Raw genomic sequence first — 23,263 nt, 5'->3', positions numbered from 1 at the left:
ACCTCATTAACATCATTTACTTCATATATTCAGAATAAAAGTAACCATCTTTAACAAAATAAGCAAAATGTAAATGTTACCAATAGAATTTATGTACATTCGTTATGTACAATAAACAGAAAAAAAGAGAAACAATTTTATTAAATGTATCATCTATAACTTTGAAAAGAAGAAAAGGAAAATATGTGATTAGACTTTTATTTTATTAGTGGCAAATTATTATGATAACCTCTTCATTATAGCAAGACTTCATTAAAGTGTCCTTTCATAACCATATATTATATTTTATGATAATTTTATGTCACTTATAGAGGGAATTAAATTAATGATTTAATAATACCTTTAACCTTTTTGAGTTAGTTCTGCATGATAAACAATATAATAACTATATTTAAATGCATCCTTTTAATTGGCCATCACACTAATTCTTTTATAAAGTAATAAATTGAACAAGCCATTCTTATTATTTGTTCTGTGTACACTGCAATTACATTTGCAGTGTGTTTGAAAAGGAATATTAATGTAGACTTAAATTAGCATTGTTACACTAAATTAAATTGTGAAATATCTAACCGTAAATGCCTGGCTCTGGCATTGTACTCTTAATTCAACTATGCTTCTCAGATAGTCCTATGGAGCTGGCGTGCTCTCTAGCTGAGTAAGAGATAAAGCTGAGATGTAAAACTTAAAAAAAGAAGAAAGAAAAATCCATAATGCATGAATGTTAGATAATTATATGTTTATTTGGAAATTTGACAGCTTTTCTGGAGAAATGATTTTAACAGAGTTTAGGATAAAGACAGAGCACTTAAATTTCATATTTTTCAGCAGATGAGCAAGAGTTGTATTTTAACTAAATGTATAGGGATTAAAGTTTATTAACTAAACAGGTATAAGGTTGTTTTTTTTTTTTTTGATGAATCATAGAGTCCGATAGAGGTGATATGACTTTTAATGCAAAATAATAATAATACATTACTTCCTTGTTTCTTTCAGAAAGCTGAGCTTAGTAAATTAGGGGTGAACAAAAGAAATGCAAATGATTAAATCTCTAAAAACTAGAAAAGATGAAATTCACATATGATCTATTTTAGCTATATAGGTATATGCAAATGCTTTCTTATAGAAAAGATTTATAAATGAAATATATCAGGACTGCAAGACAAGAGAACATTAAATGTAAAATCATAGTAAGATAAATTTTTATTGTTTTAATGTTGAAATTAATAGAAAATAAAAACTCTGCTTTGAGGAAAAATCCACAGTATTGTTTTTAATAAAAAATCTCTTTTTAAAATTATACTAAATACTTATAAAATATATTTAATTATATTAAGTAAGTTTGAAAAATATAATTTTACAATTTGGATAATAAAATATATGATTAATATAATGAATGTATATGCTATATTTCATTAATAATCGAATACATTTTTTCAATTTTACCATGATGGAATTAAGTGTGCATCTTACAATGAGATAAAATTGTAAATTTGATATGTAAATTACTGTTAAGATTTGAATGATTGTGACTTTCAACATTATATGTTGTTCAAATGCCTAACTTCTAAAGTGATGGTATTAGGAAGCTGGGATATTTGAGAGGGACATTAGGTTATAATGGTAGAGCTCTTGAGTAGAATAGTGGCCTTTTACAAAGAATAAATAAAAATAAAAACATGTTAGGGAGCTGACTAGTTCCTTCCCCACATCAGAAGATGCCTTCTTTGAGCCAGAACATAGGTTTTCATCTGACACCCATTAATTAAGGATTTGATTTTGAAATTCCCAGTCTCCAGGAGTATAAAAAATAAATTTCTATTGTTTATAAGGTACACAATTAATGGCATCTTGTTATAGCACCCTGAATGTACCAAGACATTTATTCTTGATAATAAAGTCATGTTACCTACTATCCAGGTTAAACAATAGAACAGCACTAAAACATCACCCATACTGTGAATACTTTGTGTGCCTGGATGCAGTCACCTTACTCTTCATTATCACAACAAACATTACCTAGAATTCTAAGGAAGAAGCTTAAATTTTTTCTTCTTTTATTTATAGTTTTATGTGTATTTGTGTGTATGTGGGTATGCCCCCAATACATAGTCCTTTGGTTTCTAATTTTATGTAATGTTTTCATGATTTCCGTTTGTTTTCTTTTTTCACTCCATATTCTATTTATTTAATTCATATATAGCTGCCAGGAAGTGTATTTAAATATTTTTCTCTTCTGCATTACAGCTATGTTAATATACAACATGTATCAATTTTCCTACCCATAGATGGCTATTTTGCATTTTGTTTTTGTAGAATGTGAAAAAATTGTTATTATTGTTATACATTCAAGATTTCTCTACAGTTGTGTGTAGTACTGGTATTCCTGGATAACTAGGTGAATATTCTTTTCAAATACTACTCCATGTTTTCTGAAACAGATTTACAATATTAAACAATGCTGTCATAACAAAAACAACTGTTGTTCTTATTATAAAAAATATTTGATATGTTAATATTTTTTGATATTTCATATATTTGTTGACCATCTCGAAGTTCGCTTCTTTTAAATTTCTATTATGCTTCTATGTGCTATTTTATAATTGTTTTGAAGGGATTCTTTATGTATTTTGAATAATAATTTTGGTCAGTTACATGAGTTATGAATATCTTTTCCCTGTGTGGAGTTGTCTTCCAACTCTTTGATGCTATTTTCTGCTAAAAATCCATTAAAATATTATTATATTGAAAAATTCATCAATATTTTCCATTATTATCTAGAATGTAAAGATGACATGTCTATATTCTTTCCAAATATTCAATATTTAACTTTTCCAATTCCACATTCCCTTATTTGGAAAATGAGGAGATTTGATATGATTTAAGAATCATCTTGTTCTTTGGGAAGTCAGAGTTAGAACTTTCATAGAAGATGCACACATTGCTATGTGATCTATCACAGACTTTGTTATTGTTGTTTGAATGGAGGGAAATTTTCCTGAAAACAAATCTTATAGGAGAAACAACAGAGATCCCAGTTTGTCAGGGAAAAACAACCATATTTTAAATTCTGATTACTCTTGAAACAAATTGTCTAATAAAAGTGTCTTGTTCAATATAAGGTAGGGTCTAGGGAACTAAATGTTTTAAATAATCAATAAAGAAATTATCCAAGATTTATTTGTTACTGGATCTAAGGTAGTTATTTTTAATTAGCTATCTAAATAAAAATAATATCTTATGAAATGGAAATAGAGCTAAAATAAGATGCATATACATTAAAATTCAAAGGATTAAAATATGTGATATTTATAGAGCTGTACCAAATGCAATCAACATTTTGATACTTTACAGCTAAGAAGTTAAGAATAAATTCAAAAGTCTAAGCAGTGAAAAATAAAATATTAGAAGCATGAGTTAAGAAATGAAAATGACCAAGAATACAATTTTAAAAAGGAAAGTCCTTTGAAAGAAAATTAACTTGGTGAGAAGGCAGGGAAAAATAGATATATTCTCAAAACGAGAAAGATGGAAAAGAAAAATATTCAATACACAGATGGTCAAAAGTAATGATTTAAAAAAGTAACTTTCAGATTAGAAACACATTTAGTTTAGGTTGATCACTTCATTGGCAGCAGACCCCCAAAACAGAAAACAAAATCTTCTGTGTCATTTAACACCAAATGTCATATAACCCCTAGAGTCTTTTACCTCCAATTTACAGGTGTTTTGAACCAGACTCCTTCCTAAGCCTCCTCAGTGTGGGTACGTAACAACCTTTACTCTGGGAGTCTTTTAGCCCTATTTTCAGATAAGGAGACAGTTTGGAAAACTGCAGGCTCTGCCTACTAGTATTTTCTTCTCCCCCTATGATATTATTATTCACTGTTTTCCACTAAGTGGTGCCTTCATAACTGGAGACATTATGAAACCAAACTAGGTATGTCTGGAGGAATAATGACATTGAGAAAGGAACACATACCAAGGACCCCTTTGCATTTATAGATATTTAAGTTCCATGCAACTGGAATAAAGTGACCTCATTGAACACCTGAGGTTTTCAGGGACTGTAGGAAGGCCCTACCTTGAAAGCAGAACTAATTAATTCCCAGAAAACAAACAAACAAAAATATGATCTATATTCAAATGAATGAAACTTAAAAATAAGTCTGGGAAGAAACAAACTAAACTATAAATCAACTACTACTCAGAGCAAAACATGTTTTAAAGAATGACTTTTTAAAAACACACTAGATACTCAAATATGTAGCATCTACAATTCATGACATACAATAAAGTTTAGTTGATATGCACAGGGCTGAAAAATAATCGACTGATGCAATAGAAACATTCCCATAAATAATAGGAATGATAAAATTGGCAGCAAAAAATTTAAAACTACTATTATAAATATTTTCAAGGAGTTAAAAATGTGTAATCCTAATCAAGATCCCATGATTTGGGATTTGTTTATAGAAAAAAATTGTTTATAGAAATTGAAATGTTGAGTATTACGTTGTATGAAAAATGTAAGTTAATTTTGAAAGTTAAACAATTTGGTAAGGAAAAACAAAGTTGGAAGACTTAAAGTATACATTTTCAAGACGTAATATCTTAGGAATCAAAATGATTACACACACACAAAAAAAAGATAAATTATACATTTTTGCAATTAAAAATGCTTATTCTTTATAAGATAATGTTAAAATAAGTCAGGAATAAAGAGATAAAAGGGACTTCAAAGACAAGAAGATAATATTGTTTCTGTATATATCATCTATGATATATATGTATCAGATATATAGCATGTATAGGTAATATATATAATACATAGCATATACATAGACAATATTCCCTTTATACATACATATTAAATACACATATACCCTGATTATTTATAAATGTATATGTGTGTGTGTGTGTGTGTGTGTGTGTATATATATATATATATATATATATATTTACAAATAAGTATACCAAAACAAATAATGGAGGGAAAGTAGGTAAAATACTTGAATCAATACTTCAAATAATTAAATATATACGTGGCTAATATACACACAAAAATATTAACCATCTCTGGTAATTAAGAAAATGTAAATTAAATTAATAATCAGATACCACTGTACTCTTTATAATCAATGCAATTTAAAAGATTAAGAGGAAAAAGTGTTGATCAGTCCCTGAAGCTTATGTACTCTCATATACTGCTGATGGAAATACAATTCAGTGCACCTCATTAGATTTATGATATACCAAATATATACCAAAAGATCTAGCAGTAGCACTCTTAGATATTTGCACAAATAAAATGATAAAATTTATCCACATAACAACTTATACAAAAATGTTCATCAAGTTTATTAATAGGTTTTTATAGCTGGAAGCAACTCAATAGATTAGGTGTTTGTTTAATTGAAGAAACAGTAATATATTCAGACAATGTAAAAATGGTAGCTGTGAAACTAAACAAATACTGATACAAGTAAAACATGTTTAATTAAAAACAATGCTGACCAAAGAAGCCAAACAAAAGTGTCTATAAAAGTCAAAATTAAAATGTTTTCTGTGATATAAAGAAGCTAGTCCAAAATAACTAAAAAGAACCAATAAAAATAATTTTCAAAATTCTCTACAGCTTCATGTCTATCAAGCCTTAGAAAGGACAGATATGTACTTACAGAAAGTAAGTTAGTTGATGCCTGAAGACATGGGAATGAGGTAAGGAATTGCTGGAGAAAGGAAAAAGCAAAATTTGTGAGAGAGAGAAATATTCTGTTTGAATTCATGTGGCCTTTATGTTTTTGCCAATACTCATTGAAGTGTGCATTCACAATGTAAATATTTTGTTGTTTGTAAATTTTACTTCAGTTGCTGATAATTTAAAAGTGGGAAGTCAGACTTTAAGCATCAGTCTCAAGGTTAAATTTAACTTTGTAAGGATTACAGGACTGGTATACCAAAATCTTAGGCAAACAAAGGTTTTGTAATAATTTTAGATCATACAGCAGAATCTAGCAAAAGACTTCATTGAGGACAAAACCATACCTATTTATTAAAAGTGTGGTTGAAATCATCAGGCAGGTGTGACTCAAGCTGCTTATCTATAATAGTTTTGTCTTTGTTATTTCTTTGTTTTTTTTTTCTCTCTATCATACACTAATATACACTTGTCATATATAAGTGGATTTTTTGACAACTCTATAATAAATAAAATTTTCATTTTTCTGTCTTCATTTGCTCAAAGTTCAGTACTTAAATAAAGAAACCTTGTCAATTATAATTATATATTTCTATGTATACTTATTCCATTAAGTTACTGCACAAATTTGTTCAAGGTTAAAATTAAGTAAATGTTATTACAAAAGAAAAAAGCGTGTATGCTGTCATGGATGGAGTATTAAGAACAACTGTACATTTTTTGAGAAAATAAGTGATTCTGGATTAAAGGTTACTTCTAACAACATTCTGCCTTTATTAAGGACCTTTCTATTCATAGATTAGTTATCTATAAAATATAGCAACATAAACTTTGTTATTTTATACTAAATGTGTATCTAGTTGCTAAGGTCTAAACTAAATAAATATATTGAATTCCTAACACCCAAATTATGGTAATAGGAATGTGAGGCTTTGGGCAAGTGACCAGTCTGAATCAGATTAATGTCCTTTGAGATCCCAGAAACTCCATTCCCCTTCCATCATGTGAGGATGCAGTGAAAAGATGTCACCATCCATGAAACAAAGTCTGGGACTTCATTGAAAATCAAATCTGCTGGCACCTTGATCTTGAACTTACCAGGCTCCAGAACTGTGAGAAATAAGTTTCTATTGCTTATAATCTTCCCACATTATGGTATTTTGATATATTAGCCAAAACTGACTAAGATATTCCTTTTTGTGAATTTTATTTAAATTAATTCAGAGTATTGCACTCTCACTAAATAATATCATAATATCTTTTTTAAAAAATAGTGATATAAATTTTGACAACTGACAACTTAATAGATAAATATAATGATAAACTGTTAAATTTAGTTACAGCAGAAATTAAAATTGCTGTTTCACTGGCCACAAAAAAGATGGCCTTTCTTTATGCAAGTTGCCACATTAGCAATACTAACAATTATCAATGATGAAGCAGTTATTATAAAGTAGATATTATGCAGGGCATTTTCATACATTACCACTTTAATATAAATGAAAATAATCTATAACATTAATATTAGCATTAATACTAGCAAATAATCACATAATGCTACTCTGTGCTAAGGTCAAATCTAAGTACATTATGTAAAGTAGCTCATTTAATTTTTGCAATAAGCTTGTGTGTTAGGCATGATATTGCTATTTTCCAGAACAGGAAACTAAAACACAGAGATGTTAACTCTTTTATTGAAAGTTAGGGCCTGGAAACCTCATTGAGAAGTATAGTATTTCTGGTACATGCACAGTTGACGATCTGCCTTCTGAGAGATTAAGTCAATTGTACAATAGTCAACAGCAGTAAATTAGAACATGAATTTAGGTTTCTCTGACTCAAAGACTGTGTTGTTTCTTCTTTGTTGTATTATAAGACCAACTCATATAATATTGAATAAAATTTTAGCACTATTGTATTTCAAAATATGAGTAAATATTTGCTGAGTTCTTGCTACATACTCTGAACTCTGCTAGATAGAGTGAAAAATACATATGAATGAAAAAAACTAATAATAAAACACACTTATCCCAGTAAATCTTATAAACACAAAAGCAGTTAACAGTGTGACATAATAAATGATAAGAGATAGATTGTTGGGGTGTTCTAAAAATGTATGATAGCATCTCTACATACAGGAAAAGTAAAGAGGAAAAAGAAATCCATGAGATATTCAGCAGTCAAGATAAGCATTACAGAGGGATTAGGACTGAGCTAGACCCAGAAGGATGATGTAGATGTTGACAAGCAATTCAAAATGAGTAAGACAGTTTTCATAAATAATAAGAATTCTTATTCACCTGGAGCAGAATAAAATTGATTATGGAGTGAAGAATAAGTAGTTTGAGTAAGTTGCTCAGAGGCAAATAAATGGAAACAAGCATATGAAAGTCAAAAAATGAACCACTGCTTGCAGAAAAGAGTAGGACAGTATTAAGATTTTTGTGCAGAGAATTCACATATATTAGATGTTCAATAAATTAAAATATAATTGCTAATTATATATTAAATCCATAAAAACTTATTTAGCAGCTTTTCTTGTGTTTGTTAGTTACAGACCACATGTATGAAACGGACTGTAGAAAGGCACAGCTAAGTTCATTTTTAACCAAATAGAAACAAAGGAGAAAGTTACTTGTGTTGAAAAGTGTCCTTAGTTGGATGAGGGTTAGATTTAGCATTTCTAAATTTTCATAGATATGCATATGTATTTTATTATCTTCTAGTAAAATGCTAAAATATGCTTACTCTTAAAAGATTTTATTTAAAATTAATATTAATTTTTGTTGGCTTGTTTTATATTACCTATAACTATTTTTTAAATATTTATTTTTTAGTTGTAGATGGACAAAGCTATTTTTTTTCATTACAAAACTCTTATATTTGTAGATTTTTAAAAAATATTCATTTTTTTAGTTGAAGTTCAACACAATACCTTTGTTTTATTTATTTATTTTATTTATTTTATGTAGTGCTGAGGATCGAACCCAGCACCTGAGCACTCTACCGCTGAGCCACAACCCCTATATGTAGGTATTTTAATAGAAAAATAAGTCACAAGACAGACAAAGCTACAAAATTTGACTTTTTTGATATTGCTAATATACTGCAGACAAATAACAAACAGACCCAAATTCAGCTTTTCCTGCTATCACTGCTTTGGTTCTGTGGGAACTATACTTAAAAATCATTGTTATTTCTTCTCTCAGGATTTAAAATGTTTACCCCAGAAGTTCTCAATCCTGAGCCATATTTGTGAAACTGAAAATCAGATATAAAGAAAAGCAATATAGCCTTAGGTACACTTGGGTTACCTTGGCTTTTTTTTTCAGGGGGTAGGGGGGATTCATTAAAGAACACTCCTAAAATGGGCATAGATATGGGATTTGTGTCCAGTTTTCAGTCTGTTCCATTTCAAAGCTGGGCAGCTGCTTTATAAATGCCTATCTCTATTCATGGGAAGATGTTATGACCATATGGGCAGATAAGCTAAACCTCTTTACTATTGAGAAAACAAGTAGTCGCACGTGCCTATACATGCTAACATCTGTGTTTGCAGGGCAACACAAGAATATTTATGAATACCAAGTGGTCGATGTGTTTTTATGTGTGGCTGGATAGATGATGGCACAGGGAAGGGCTATTCTATATAACCAATATGTCAATCACAGTGCTGATGATGTCTGCCCAGTCCTAACTAGTGAAAGCAGAGTACGTCAAGCTGTACTTGAGAATGTTAGAGAGAGCGTTAAAACAATAGTAATATTTGCAAAAGCCAGCAGCAGGTTATGCAGTAGGGTTCATTGCTGAAAAGGGCAAAGGCCATGTCTAGAGGAATAGGAAAGAGTTCTAATTTCAAAAAATGAACTGCAGGCTACAATTAAGTTAAAGGTCTGGGAGGATCAAGAAAAAGAATTGGAATGTATGAAAAACACAGGAGTACTGTAGAACTACAATAAATGGAGACCACAGAGTTGACTTCCTTTTAATATAAATCATATAGAATTCATTCAGATAGGTGTGGTCACAGCTGTGTGAGTCTGAACAATGTTAACATAATCATATGAGCAATTTTGTGGAAAGTTCCTATAGCTGTTACTACACAGGCATGGTGGAAAAAGATACCTTTTATTTTATGGGCTAGTGATAATATTCAAAAGTGACTACAGGCAAGAAGCAATGTACACCAACTTTATTTAGCAACATTAAATAAAAGTGTCAGTCAATTGAACCAGCTATTTGACTAGGGAAATTATGATAACTCAGAGCAAAAGTTTATTTGTAGTGTTATAAAATAAGTTCAACCTTAGTGAATGTAGGACCTTGTTCTCACTTTAGTATAGAGCATAATTGAGTAAAACAGTGAATAGATTCTAGCCAGGGAAATAACATAAATATACACAACAATGTTAGATTGTTGTTAACATGGCAGTTCTGGTGTGAAAGCTTTTCAAGAACAGAAGTAGTCATATAATTTTCCTATTTAACTTGAACAATTTCAAATGTACAAAATATCCTCTGATTCATGCAATTGTACATACTATAGAATCATATTTTGAAAACACTTTATTGTATAATCAACTATAATATCTATTTTTCATTTTTATACATTTTACCGTCCATGGTTTTATACAGATTTGGGGGGGATTTAAAGGGATGTTTTTAAAGATAACATAGGTGATTATCTTATTATATATTTAATCTTTAACTTTAGAAGTCAACTTGCAAAAGGAAGCAACTTTTATTCCTTGCGAAAGAAGCAACTCCAATATAATGAGAAAAAGAAAACACCTGTCGGCAACTCAAAAAATACAAATGATAGCACAGTTGTAAGGCAGGAACTACACACTTACAAAGAACCTGAGAAAACTTAGTTTATCCTGGGATGTTAGGATGATTAGGATAGTGATTGGTTTAGATTATATCATCAGATTTTCATCATTCACTTGTCCAGCATCTATTTATGAATGCATACCATGTGCTAAACAATTCCAGGAGTGAGAGTAAAATAATATCCTGCATTGTTGAATGTGCTGTCCATTAAATGAAAAAAATCAAATAACAAGAAGCATTATGATAAAAAGAAAGAAGATACAAGGTGACAGTATGGCTGACCAGAGATGTTTCTTAGAAGATGACATCTGACTTGAAAAACTGGATGCACTAAAGAAATAGGAATACCATAGCTATCTAAGAAAGGATACTCCAAGAAAAGAAAGCCAGAGCCAGAAAAGGCCAAAGATGAATTCTCCTTCAGATTTCGGAGTATGGGCCTACAGGTGCCTTGACTGATTATTTCTCACATCTAGACCCATGGAACAATAACTTTCTGCTGTTTTTAGCCACCAAGTTTGTGGTACTTTGTTAAAGCAGCCCTACAAAACAAAGTACTTTTGTCTTCTTTAAAATAGATTTTATTTTCCAGAGTACTTTCAGGTTCACAGTAAAATTTGGTGGAAAACATGCACACTCTGACCCCCCTGTCAACATCCTGCACCAGAATGGAACATTTGTTACAATCGATGAACATTTGTTACAATCATCAACCAGAGTCCATACATTGGGAATGACTCTTGGTGTTGTGTATCATCAGGTTTCAACACAGGTATAAGTGACATGTGCACAGTAACATGGTGTCATACAGAGGAACTTTACTGTCCTATAAAATTCCTCAGAATTCCACCTACGCATCCTTCTTCCCTTCATAACAACACTGATGTGTTGCTGTGTCCAAAGTTTTGCTCTTTCCAGAATGTCATAAGAATATTTAGCTGTTATGAAATAAATCCTATTGCTACAAAATTCACATATTAGAGCCCTATCCCCCAATTGACTGTGACAATGTTTAAGTATGTTTTTAGGGTTAAATAGGATAAGGTTGAGTATCTAATTTAATATGATCAATGGCCTTAAAAGAGAAAAGTAAAAGATACAAAAGAAATTACACATAAAGAGAAAAGAATATGTAAGAACACAGCAGGATGAAGCCATCTGCAACTCAAAGAGAGAGACTCGGGACAGACCAAACCTGCTGACACCTTGAACTTGGACTTCTGGTCTCTAGGAGTGAGAAATAAAATTTCTGTTATTTAAGCAACCCAGTTTGTGATATTCTGTCATGTCAGTCCTAGCAGACTAATATAATGAAGATTCTTTTTGGATAATCTTCCTTTCTTAATATATATTTAAGTTTTTTCCATGTCTTTTCATGATTTGATTGCTCATTTTTTAGAGCTTAATAATATACCATTGTCTGACTGAATCTCTGTTAATCCATTCACTAATAGAACAATATCTTAGTCAATTAATGTTTTTGAAATTTTATGAGGAAAGCTGCTATAAATATTCATGCACAAGTTTTTGTGTCAACATGTTTTATTTCACTGAGTAAATACCCAGGAGCACAGTTGAAGAATTGTGTTGTCCTAATGTGCTTTGTTTTAAGAAGCTGCTATTACCCAAAATGGCCGTGCAATTTTTTATTCCCCCCACCCACCCAGTAATAGATGAGAATTCAGGTTGCTCTACAGCCTCACTAGCATTACTTTTGTCTGTGTTTTGGATTTTGTCCATTCTGACATGTTTGTAGTTAAATCCCTTTTTGTTTTCATTCATGATTCTCTAATGATTACACAATGTGAGCATCCTTCTACATACCCACTCGCCATGTGTGTAACAACTATGGCAAGGAGCTACCTATGTCTTTTTTTGTTTTGTGTAATTTCAATATACTGAGGATGCTTTGGAAAGGAGAAATATGATCTAATTGCTGTCTTTAAGTATCATTTTGACTACTTTATGATAAAGTGACCTGGGTGGGAGGAAGCATAGATTATCAAGAGATGTAGCCCAGAAACTACTTTGGAAATTTGGACGCTGTTGTTAAAGTTCAGAAGGATTTTTATGAGATAGTAGGATTGTAAATGAGGAGTAGTGGTAAGAAGATATATATACAAACATATATACACACACACACATATATATGTATATATAATACATAATCTATACATATGCATTATATAATATTATATGAATATATATAATGTAAGTGTATAAGAATAATAATATTATACATGTATAATATATATAATACACAATGTAGTTTACTATTGGATGTAATATATTGGTGAAAAAACAAAAGCACTCAAAGGTAAGATGATTAAGATCTTTGCCTTAAAAACTGGATAATTCTTGGTGCTACTTACTGTATTGCAAAGCAGTGTAGTTCGAACAGATTGAAGAATAAAGTCAACGTGATTTTCTTCAAATTTGAATCTCTTCATTTTCACCTCCAGCTAGTTTATTTGGGAAACAGGCTACACATGCTCTTACTTCTTGTTATTGAGAATTAAAGAGTAGCATGTAAATTAGGTAAATATTTTCTCATATTAGATTATACTTCTGTATTCACAATATGTTAATCAATGCAGTGTCACTACCAATAAAAATATGAATATTCTTGGATTAATGAATCTTCTTTGGAATGCATCCCTATAACAAAATTTCTCAACAATGACATTTGGAGATGGGCAATGACTTGTGGTAGGATACTCTCCTATACAATGTGGGGTGTTCAGTAAGCTCTCTGCCCTCTTCATTCCACATGCCAGAAGTATCTCTAGATGTGTCAGCTGCCTCTAAAACAGGGCCAAAATCATCCTTTTTGAGAGCTGTGGCTCTACCATAAACATAGGACAATTTAAAGATTACTAAAACTCTTTAGTTTGCAATTTATGTTTCAAAGAATTTTGAAATGTTGAGTAACCACTGTGGGAAAGAAGGAAACACTAAGAGGGCAGAATTTAACTTACACAGTTTAACTAAGTTATTCATTTTTTTTTCAGATATTGGTCATCTAGGGAATATTTCTTTTGAAATATCTGCTGAAGTCTTTATTATTTAATTGATTTATTTTTCATTTTCTCATTGAGTTTGTATTTGTGTTATATATGAGGTGCAATTTCTTTATCAGGTATGTGGTTTGAAAATATGTTCTTCCATTCCAGGAGTTGTGTTTCATGTATTGATGTAGTTTGAAGAATAAACTATTAAAATTTTGATAAAAATCAATATACTTTTATTTTGTTTTATTTCCTATGCTTTTTATTATCTAACACAAGGTCCTTAAGATTTACTCTATGCTTTATCTGAAGATTTTTTGGACTTTTAGCCCTAACATTTTATGTCTGTGATTTAGTTCATTTTGTATGAAATTTTTGTATAATAGGTATGAGTCCAAATGTGTTCCTTTGTGCATAAAATGTAATTGTGCTGGCATTTGTTTAGAATACAGATTGGGTTTTATGCACCTTATAAAATGTTAAATAGTATTGTCACCAGTTTGACATAAAATATACATTATAAAATTGTTTCATTTTCCTCAGAACATATTAAACTTGTGCTAATATGCTAACAGTAAATATATAGAAAAATTAGAAGAGAAAATGTCAGAACTTTAAACAAAGTGATAATATGAGTGAAGTATGTTGTCTTTGAAACTATTTGTATTATTATTGACTCTCCAAATATTACATATATTTTTTATGAAAATGGTAAAATTAAATACTGCCGTGATCTTATATTCTTCTATAATCAATACATATAATCAATCTCATGATTGATTTTAAGTATAAACAACAATTATATTTAGGATATAGAGGGGGAAAATAAATATCTATATACTCATTAATATTTGTTAATACACAAAAATCCCTTGACAGAGTCAGTCCGCATATAAAATAAAGGGCATCTGGAAAGTAATGGTAATGTTAAGAACTGAGATGGTAGCATCCCTGGTTTGTTGGAAGAATGTTCTAGTTTGGCTATAAAGAATGAATGAGGACGATAACTAGGAGATTGGATGGCAGAGATAACGGGGAGTTCAGTAACACTGAAACTTATGGTTAAAGATTTTACTACAAATGTGAAGAGAAACCCTTCAAGGTCTTCAAAGAACTTATAATATGATATGTTTATCTCTAAAACAGATACTCTATGTATTGTGTCAAAGTATATTCAATATTAGAAAGTCAAGTTTAATGTAAAAACAAAACACACTCTATCATTTTCACCCTTTAAATTACAGATAGAACAGTATCATTATACAGCCTCATGTTTTATAGAATAAAATCAGTTGTGAAAGATAAAGCAGCCCCCAAACTAAAAGAAAGATTTTGAAATAGTATTCATTTTCCTAGATTCAATCTAAAAAAATCTATTGCATTATATTATTTTAAAATTGCCTTAATATAAACAAATTTACTGAATCAGGATTTCTGAGTTAGAGTCATAGAAAGCATTAAATAAACATCTTGCATATTTCGGATACACAGTACTTACTGAAAACTGCAACCACATTTATACCAAGAATTAACTAAATCACCCACAAATATTCTATGGAATAGTACTTTCATATTAGTACCATTTTAGAAAATTACACATAAAATTTTACAAAATCTTTGAAAAATTATTGCCAAGTTTAGGAAATTATTATTTTATATTCTCTAGTTTTCTGGATTAATACTCTCTATGCTAAAGGCAAAACAATTGCTTTGGTATGATTTGCACCACATGAATTCATGTTGGTGCCTAGTGATCAACACCATATTTGTGAAATTCTTACAAACCATCTGCTACATAATCTGTTTTAGAATCTTGCCAAAGACTCATGTCAAGCTTATTGGCTAACTGATTCGTAGTTTTAGAATACCCATTTTCCAATTTGGGACAATTATCAAAATATTTGTCTTCATTCTTTTAGTACTTTTGCTGTTCCCTGTGGTTTTTTCTCATTGACTCTTATTCTGAAAGTATGTTCAGGAATCTTCTATACTTCTGAATGTGTAGACATGATCTCTCTTGGAAATAATAGATTCTTTTCAACTATGTATCCTTCCTCTGCATCAATATTGGAGCAAAATTATTTCTCACAATGCATTTGTCATTGTTTATAATTTATTACAATTCTTTCTTGAGATGATAAAAGCAAAATAGAAGAAAAGGAATGCTTGTGGCAACCGACTTACATTTCATTATTTCTTAATTTAATGGAATCTATTTGGTTAGTCTTAGAAAGTTTTCATTTGGTACTACAATTTTTGCCTTATCAATTTCAGTTATTGACAATGCCAATTAATATTTTACTCTTTCCAATTTTTCATAATTTTTGTAACTAATGATTTCATAGAATTAAAAATTCTGAGTGCTACTTTTTAGATAACAACACTAAAAACCCTAACACCTAATGGTGTCATTTTTAGATCACAATAATCAACAAAAACAGCAGTCTTTGGTTTTCTTCTGTTTTATTGTATTTCTGTTTTGTGATGTCTACAATTAGGTGGTCCCAACAACAATCTTTTATTGATGATTATTTGATAATAAGCATATATTTAACATTTTAAATATATTATCTCATTTAGTATTTTCGAGGTTGGAACGACTTTGTATATGAAACAAATTTCCCACATTGCAGTCATAAGATGTAGAGTTAAGATTTTTAAATACTCTATTGGCAAATCTAAGTTATGAAAAGTGGTGTCACAGAAGGTTCACAGGCAAGAAGACAGTCATGCATTATATAAGAACATTTCAGTCAACACCAAACTGCATATATAAATAGTGATCCCATCAGATTATGTGGCCTACTGACAGTGTGTTCACCTTACTTGTGTAAGTATATTCTATGATATTTGCAAAACCAAAAAATTGTGCCTATGACATATACTTATCAGAATATAATCCATTGTTAAATATACATATTTCTTGCAACGTATGTATATATATTGCAATATCATTGTCCTATCCCAGTTCCTTAAAATTCCTTATGGGATCACTTCCCCTGAGGTTCAACAAATATCCTGTACTTCCCAAAGAATTTGAATCAATAAATACAACTCCCATGTAATTGCCCCATAGAGTTAGAGCTAATATTAGAGCTGGAACTAGAAAAAAATATAGGGAGGCAATTTGATTAATAGAATATACACAGATTTAAAAATGGGATTCTTGATGTCTAGTTCTCATGTCTAATTAGAAAACTGCTCATGAAAAATGTTTTACATGCAACAAAAATTAATTTTAAAATTAAAAAAAATATCTTGAAGTCCAACATCTATGTGCATGTGTGTGAATTTTAAAATTTTTTTGTATTACTTTACAAAGAAGAAAGCAAGGCAGGGATTTAATTAGCTTCCACAACTGTTCTCTAAAATTCCTCTCAAAATATCCCCCAATTCCTCTCAAAATATCCCCAAAATAAATGTTCAGGGGGAAAGTGACCATGGAGAATACTTAGAAATGCCAAGCATCACATTATCTCAAATTATTAAGTATAGCACTTCAGACATTTATCTGCTTTGTAAAAGTTGCGACCCTACAAATCTAGAACACTTAGGGCCATATAGATTATTACACTTTCCTTGTATTTATAACAGCAAAATTTAGGGGATAGCCTTTAAGATAATTTCATATGCAAGAAATTCTGCCATGGCAAAAGTGTGTGATAAGAGTATATTTTCATATTATTTTGCTTAAGAGATATGATATACTTAATGCATTATTTCTGTTAGCCAAAGCATTTCAAACTGACTATATATAGTGTAGAATCTTGGTGAATTAGTGAATTCACTTGGTTAGTGAATTCACTTGGTGAATTAGTCCTTTTTTACTATTTTTAAGTACATATTCTCTAATGACAAATAAGTATAGAAAGTGATTATTCTTCTTAAATTCCAGAAATTAAAGAAAAATGAAATTGCATACTTTATGTACTACATAATCTTACTACATTATTGACATCAATAATAATTAGCTGATATAGCATCTTGATAAGCACCTGAGTTTCACTTTCAATATCTTATTACGTTTGCTGGTTATAAATTTATTTTATTAGTATGTACACTCCTTTTCAGATTACTAAAAACAACAGGAGTAAAATTAAAAGTGAGCAATAAGAGAGAGAGAGAAACACCTTGCTTCCTCCCTATAGACAGATTGTCAAATCTATATGACATACAAAACCTTAAACCAGAATATTAGTTATTGAAGTATTCACTCTTTTGTTTGTAACAAATTAAAATTTTCTCACCTAAAGCAAAATTTATTCTCCTACCAAATAAATATTATCAGAAAAAGACGCTTTTATAATTCTAAGACATTAGACCTCAGTGCTTTTAATTGTAATGATTCAATAAAGAATAACTTGTTAGTGTTTCTTAATTTACACTTTAGATTTTAAGACACATATAATATTGAACAGAATGTAACAAAATAAAACTGTAGAGTAGAAAGATAAAACACTAAATCTCCAGGAAATATTATTCCTATTGTTCATATGTAATAAATACACATTGTATTTATTTTAATTTTAAGAAACTTAATAGTTTGAAGGTGGAGAAAATGTTCACTGAATATTCCAAATAATATTAACTTGATTAATTATTGAGAGTACTATAGAAGTATCATTTTTATTATCAAATGGAAATATTTATTTATTATCATTTAATCTTTTTCATCACAAACTGTATTTTACTTTTTTGTTGTGCATTATCTGTTTTGTAATCAGATGTCTTTATAGACAATTGCTCTTTGTTAAATCAGCTACAACCAGGAAAACATAAATTTAATTAAATGACAAAATTGGACTTATTAGATTTTGTAAACAATAGTAATTCCATACACTTTTCAAATTCTGCTATGCTCATGCTCAAAGAATGAGCTACATGAAATCCAGCACATCTATCAACATTCAATTGGGTTAATAATTGTAATAATAGTAAATATTTTTTAAATTTTTACTTTTTGTAAAGTGCTCTTCTATACTCTTTACATATGCTACCTTAATAAGCTAAAGGTTTACTTTTTACTAAACAAATTGTTAGCAATTTGAAATTTGAATAATATTAATAAGGACAATGATAATTGTCAGTTTGAATTTAGAATCATATTAATAAGTAGAAAACCTTTACTCTTTGCAAGACTTCTAATCAATTACTGGGTATAGATTTTGTTGAATTTTCCTGTGTATATTCTTTCACAACTAAGACTATCATCATTGGGAGTCAAATGGCTGAGTAGAGAGGGTGACTTACCAAATGGCTCCATGGCACCAAATCTGGAAAGAGGACATATTAAGGTATTATTCTAAAAATCCCAAATAAATTTCTGGGTCTTTCTTTTCTTTTCTTTTTCTTTCTTTTTTTTTCAAGTAAAAGACAAAGAAAATTTTCTGGCCAGGGTCAAGGGAACAGAGAGAGCAAGCAGTTCTGCAATCCTTGACCCTGATTGGGAATAGGAATCACCTTATAAGGATTAAAACCACAAAGAAGTGGGTCAGAACAGGACAGCAATTATAATCACAAGGTACATTATATCAAGTGGAAAGTAAAAATCCTCAGAAATTACACCTTTGGTAGATTTTTAGAAAAACAAGCTTGCATTAGTTCAATAGTTCAAGGGTATTATGGTCAGGGTGCAAGTGGGTGAGGGTTGAGGTGTTCGCTTCTATGCAAGTGGGCTCCTGTGGAAAAAATGGGGTAAGTCTGGACTAATTTTCAAATAAGCTTATAACAAGACAAGTTAAAGGTCCTCTTTCCTTTTTTTATCTATTTTTTTTTTGAGAGAGAGAGAGAGAGAATTTTTAATATTTATTTTTTAGTTTTTGGCGGACACAACATCTTTTGTTGTATGTGGTGCTGAGGATCGAACCTGGGCCGTACGCATACCAGGCGAGCGCACTACAGCTTGAGCCACATCCCCAGCCCCAAAGGTCCTGTTTCCTTTGAGGTCAATTAAATAAAAAAGAAAGGAAGAAAAAAAGAGAAGGAAAGAGGGAAATTAATTAAAAAATAAACAAACACTGCTGGCACTGGCAGCTGCCCATTCAGATCCACCACAGGTAGGTTGAAGAGAGAGACTAAGAGACCCTGCATTTTGAGTGGCACTGAATCATGAAGCAGAGAGCATGGTAACATGTGGAAACTGTTGAGCTGACCCAGTGAATGTGCTTCACTTGGCTTTCATGTGAAAGAAATTCTGTAATACTCCCAGTGACCTACAGAGAGCAGCATCAGCTGCCATCATTTTCTGCTGTGCTATGGTGGCCAGCAGGCACTCAGACCTGTGTGATTCCAGCTGGATCAGAAACCTGACCTGGCAAAGGCCTGCCATGTGACTCAGACTGTGAATAGAAAACCAGGTGAAATTCAGGCATGAAAAGTTCTGCATTTAGGGGGATTCAAGACACTCAGACCTGAGAGATTTGGGGTATCTCTCACACTTTGAATCTGGCAGTTGGCAAGACCAGCTGAGGATAACCAGGCACTTGATCAAATGTGTGGGTTGCAGAGAAAATGTGCACTTTAGGACTGAGCCCAGGTTGCCCAGATACTGGAACCATGGGAGGTGGAGGTGGGTGAAAGACCAGCTCCTCTGCTGCTGAAGCAGAACTCATGGGATATTCAAACAATTCAGACACCCAGTGTGGACTGGAAGCAGCCAGACTCTGGATTTGTGCTGATTTAAAAACCTCACCAAACATCAGTCCACAAAATACAGGGGTCTAGATAGACCCAAACCATGCCTCTAAGAGCTTTGCCTCTGGGAACCCCTTCAACAGAAATCTACAGTGACCCCTCACTCTGAGTAGAGTAGACAATACCCTCCAATCAGCCCCATCTTATACTGCTAAGAAGGGAAATTGAGAACAGGCAAAAATTATGAAAAGAAGAAATTGACAGCCACTGACTACTAATATTGGGTGCAATACATACCTCAAGAACGGAACAAAAGGAGTGAAATCAGAGAAAAATTCTAAGAAGAGAAAGATCATTTCAATAAGTACTTAGAAATTATGAAGAAGAATCAATCAAAAATTTTCATAATGAGGAAATCAATAAATAAAATTAAAAATCCATTTTTTAATGGTGCCCTTGTCTAGAATGAGATACTGTATTTATAGACTATAGACTAGACCATTTGGAAGACAGAGTTCCAGGAAACTAAGACAAAATACATAATCTGGAAAATAAAGTTGACCTTGGAAAAAAATATGTTAAGAGACCATGAACAGAACTTCCAAGAAATATGGGATAACATGAAGAGACCAAATTTAAGATTTATCAGGATAGATGAAGGCTCAGGGACACAAACCAAAGGAATACACAATGTTTTCAATAGAATAATATATGAAGAGTTTCCAAACTTTAAGAATGAAATGGAAAATCAAATACAGGAGCCTTATAGGATTTATATATACAAAATTACAACAGACCTATACCAAAGCACATCATTATGAAAATGCCCAACATACAGAATAAGGATAGAATTATAAAGGCTCCTAGAGAAAAATGACTCATCACATTTAGAGGGAAACCAATCTGGATCTCAGCAGCTATTTCAACCCAGAGCAAAATCATCATACTAGGGAAAGCACTATACAGATTTAATGGAATTCCTATTAAAATTTCAATGATATTCTTCATAGAAATAGAAAAGGAATCACGAAATTTACTTGGAAAAATAAGAGACCCAGAATAGACAAAGCAATCCTTAGTGGAAAAAGTGAAGCAGGAAATATCACAATACCAGATCATAAATTATAATATAGAGCTGTAGTAACAGAACAGCATGGTGTTGGTACCAAAACAGACATAAATACCAATGGAACATAATAGAAGACCCAGAGACCAACCCACATAAATACAGTATCTCATTCTAGACAAGGGCACCATAAACATACTGTGGAGAAAAAAAATATATAGCCTCTTCAACAAATGCTGCTGGGAAAACTAGAAATCCATATGTAGCAGAATGAAATTTAACCTCTCTCACCCTATAAAAATACTCAAAGTAGATCAAAGACCTAGACATTAGACCAGAAACTCTATATCTACTAAAATAAAACATAGGCCTAATACTCTAATATGTCATCTTAGAAACTGATTTCCTCTATAAGAATCCTAAAGCACAAGAAGTAAAATCAGGAATATATAAATGGTATGGTGTCAAACTAAAATGCTTCTTCACAGCAAAGGACACAATTGACTGTGCTAAGGGAAAGCCTAAAGGATTGGAGAAATCTTTACCACCTTCATCTCAGATAGAGTATTAATCTCCAGGATATACAAAAAAATCAAAACACATAATGCCATTTTTTTTCTTTAAATGGGCACAGGAACTGAACAGACACCGCTTAGAAGATACAAGGGGTCCACAAATATATGAAACAATATTCTATATTTCTAGTGATTAGAGAAGTTCAAATTAAAACTACACTAAGATTTCATCTCACTTCAGTCAGAATGACAACAATCAAAAACACAAGTAACAATAAATGTTGGGAAGGATGTGGGGAAAAGATTACACTCATACATTCCTGGTGGGATTATAAATAGTTGCAAACATTCTGGAAAGTAGTATAGAGATTTCTCAGAAAACTTGGAATGGAACCACCATTTCACCCAATTTTCCAACTCCTCAGTATATATACAAAGGAGTTAAAATTAGCATACTATACTGACACAGCCACATCAATATTTATAGCAGCTCAATTCTCAATAGCTCAGTTCTTGAACCAACCTAGGTGACCTTAAACAGTGGAATGGATAAAGATAAAATGATATTTATGCAATGGAGTCTTAGCCATTAAAAAGAATGGCTTCATGACATTTGCTTGAAAACTGATGGATCTGGAGACTATTACGTTGAACAGAATAAGCCAATCTCAAAAAATCAGAGTTTGAATATTCTCTCTGATGTGTGATAATATACAACAAGGGGTAAGGGGAAGAATGGAAGTTCAGTTGATTACACAAAGGGGAGTGAAGGGAACTGAGGGGAAAAAGGAATAGGAATGGCAGTGGAATGATTTTGACATGAATTTTATTGTACATCTATAAAAACACCACAGCGAATCTCCATATCATATACAACCATAAGAATGGGCTCCTAATTAGAATAAAATGTACTCCATGTTTGTATAATTCAAATTATACTCTACTGTCATGTATAACTAAAAAGAACATATTTTTAAAAAGTCTATCAAAATATCTTTGTTTTAAATTCATTGCAAAAACATGCTATCTAAAAATTTTAGGTTGAGGAATAATTTCAAAAATATATGTATGTAGTTATTTAAATATGTATGACAACTTATGTACTTAGTACTAATTATTGACAAATCAACATTTTCAGACATTTTATAAGTGTGAGGCATCAGATTTTTAACATATAAATTATTCTTTCAGAAAGTTGGGGCTGTACATCATGAGGAAATACATTACAGGTATTGTAGGTACTTCATGCTGTGATTTTATTCAAGAAATACTGGGAAATATTTTTTCCTTAAGTAAATTACGTTATTTTATTGCATATTTCTTTGTTCCCAACATTTAGCACACTTCAGCCCGAATACAAAGAGAAATTTTATAAATTCTATACTCATAGAGTACAAAATAAATTTTCTTTAATATCCTTATGGAAAAATAACCTTCAAGAAAAATAAATATTATCTCCATAGCTTTGAAAACAACAACAACAACAAAACCTTGAAATTTAAAATGT

This window comes from Marmota monax, unplaced genomic scaffold, assembly GCF_021218885.2.
Source record: "Marmota monax isolate L192 unplaced genomic scaffold, Marmota_monax_Labrador192_F-V1.1 WCK01_AAM20220418_F8-fsc00016, whole genome shotgun sequence".
NCBI lineage: Eukaryota > Metazoa > Chordata > Mammalia > Rodentia > Sciuridae > Marmota > Marmota monax.
Note: the sequence above shows the minus strand (reverse complement) of the source record.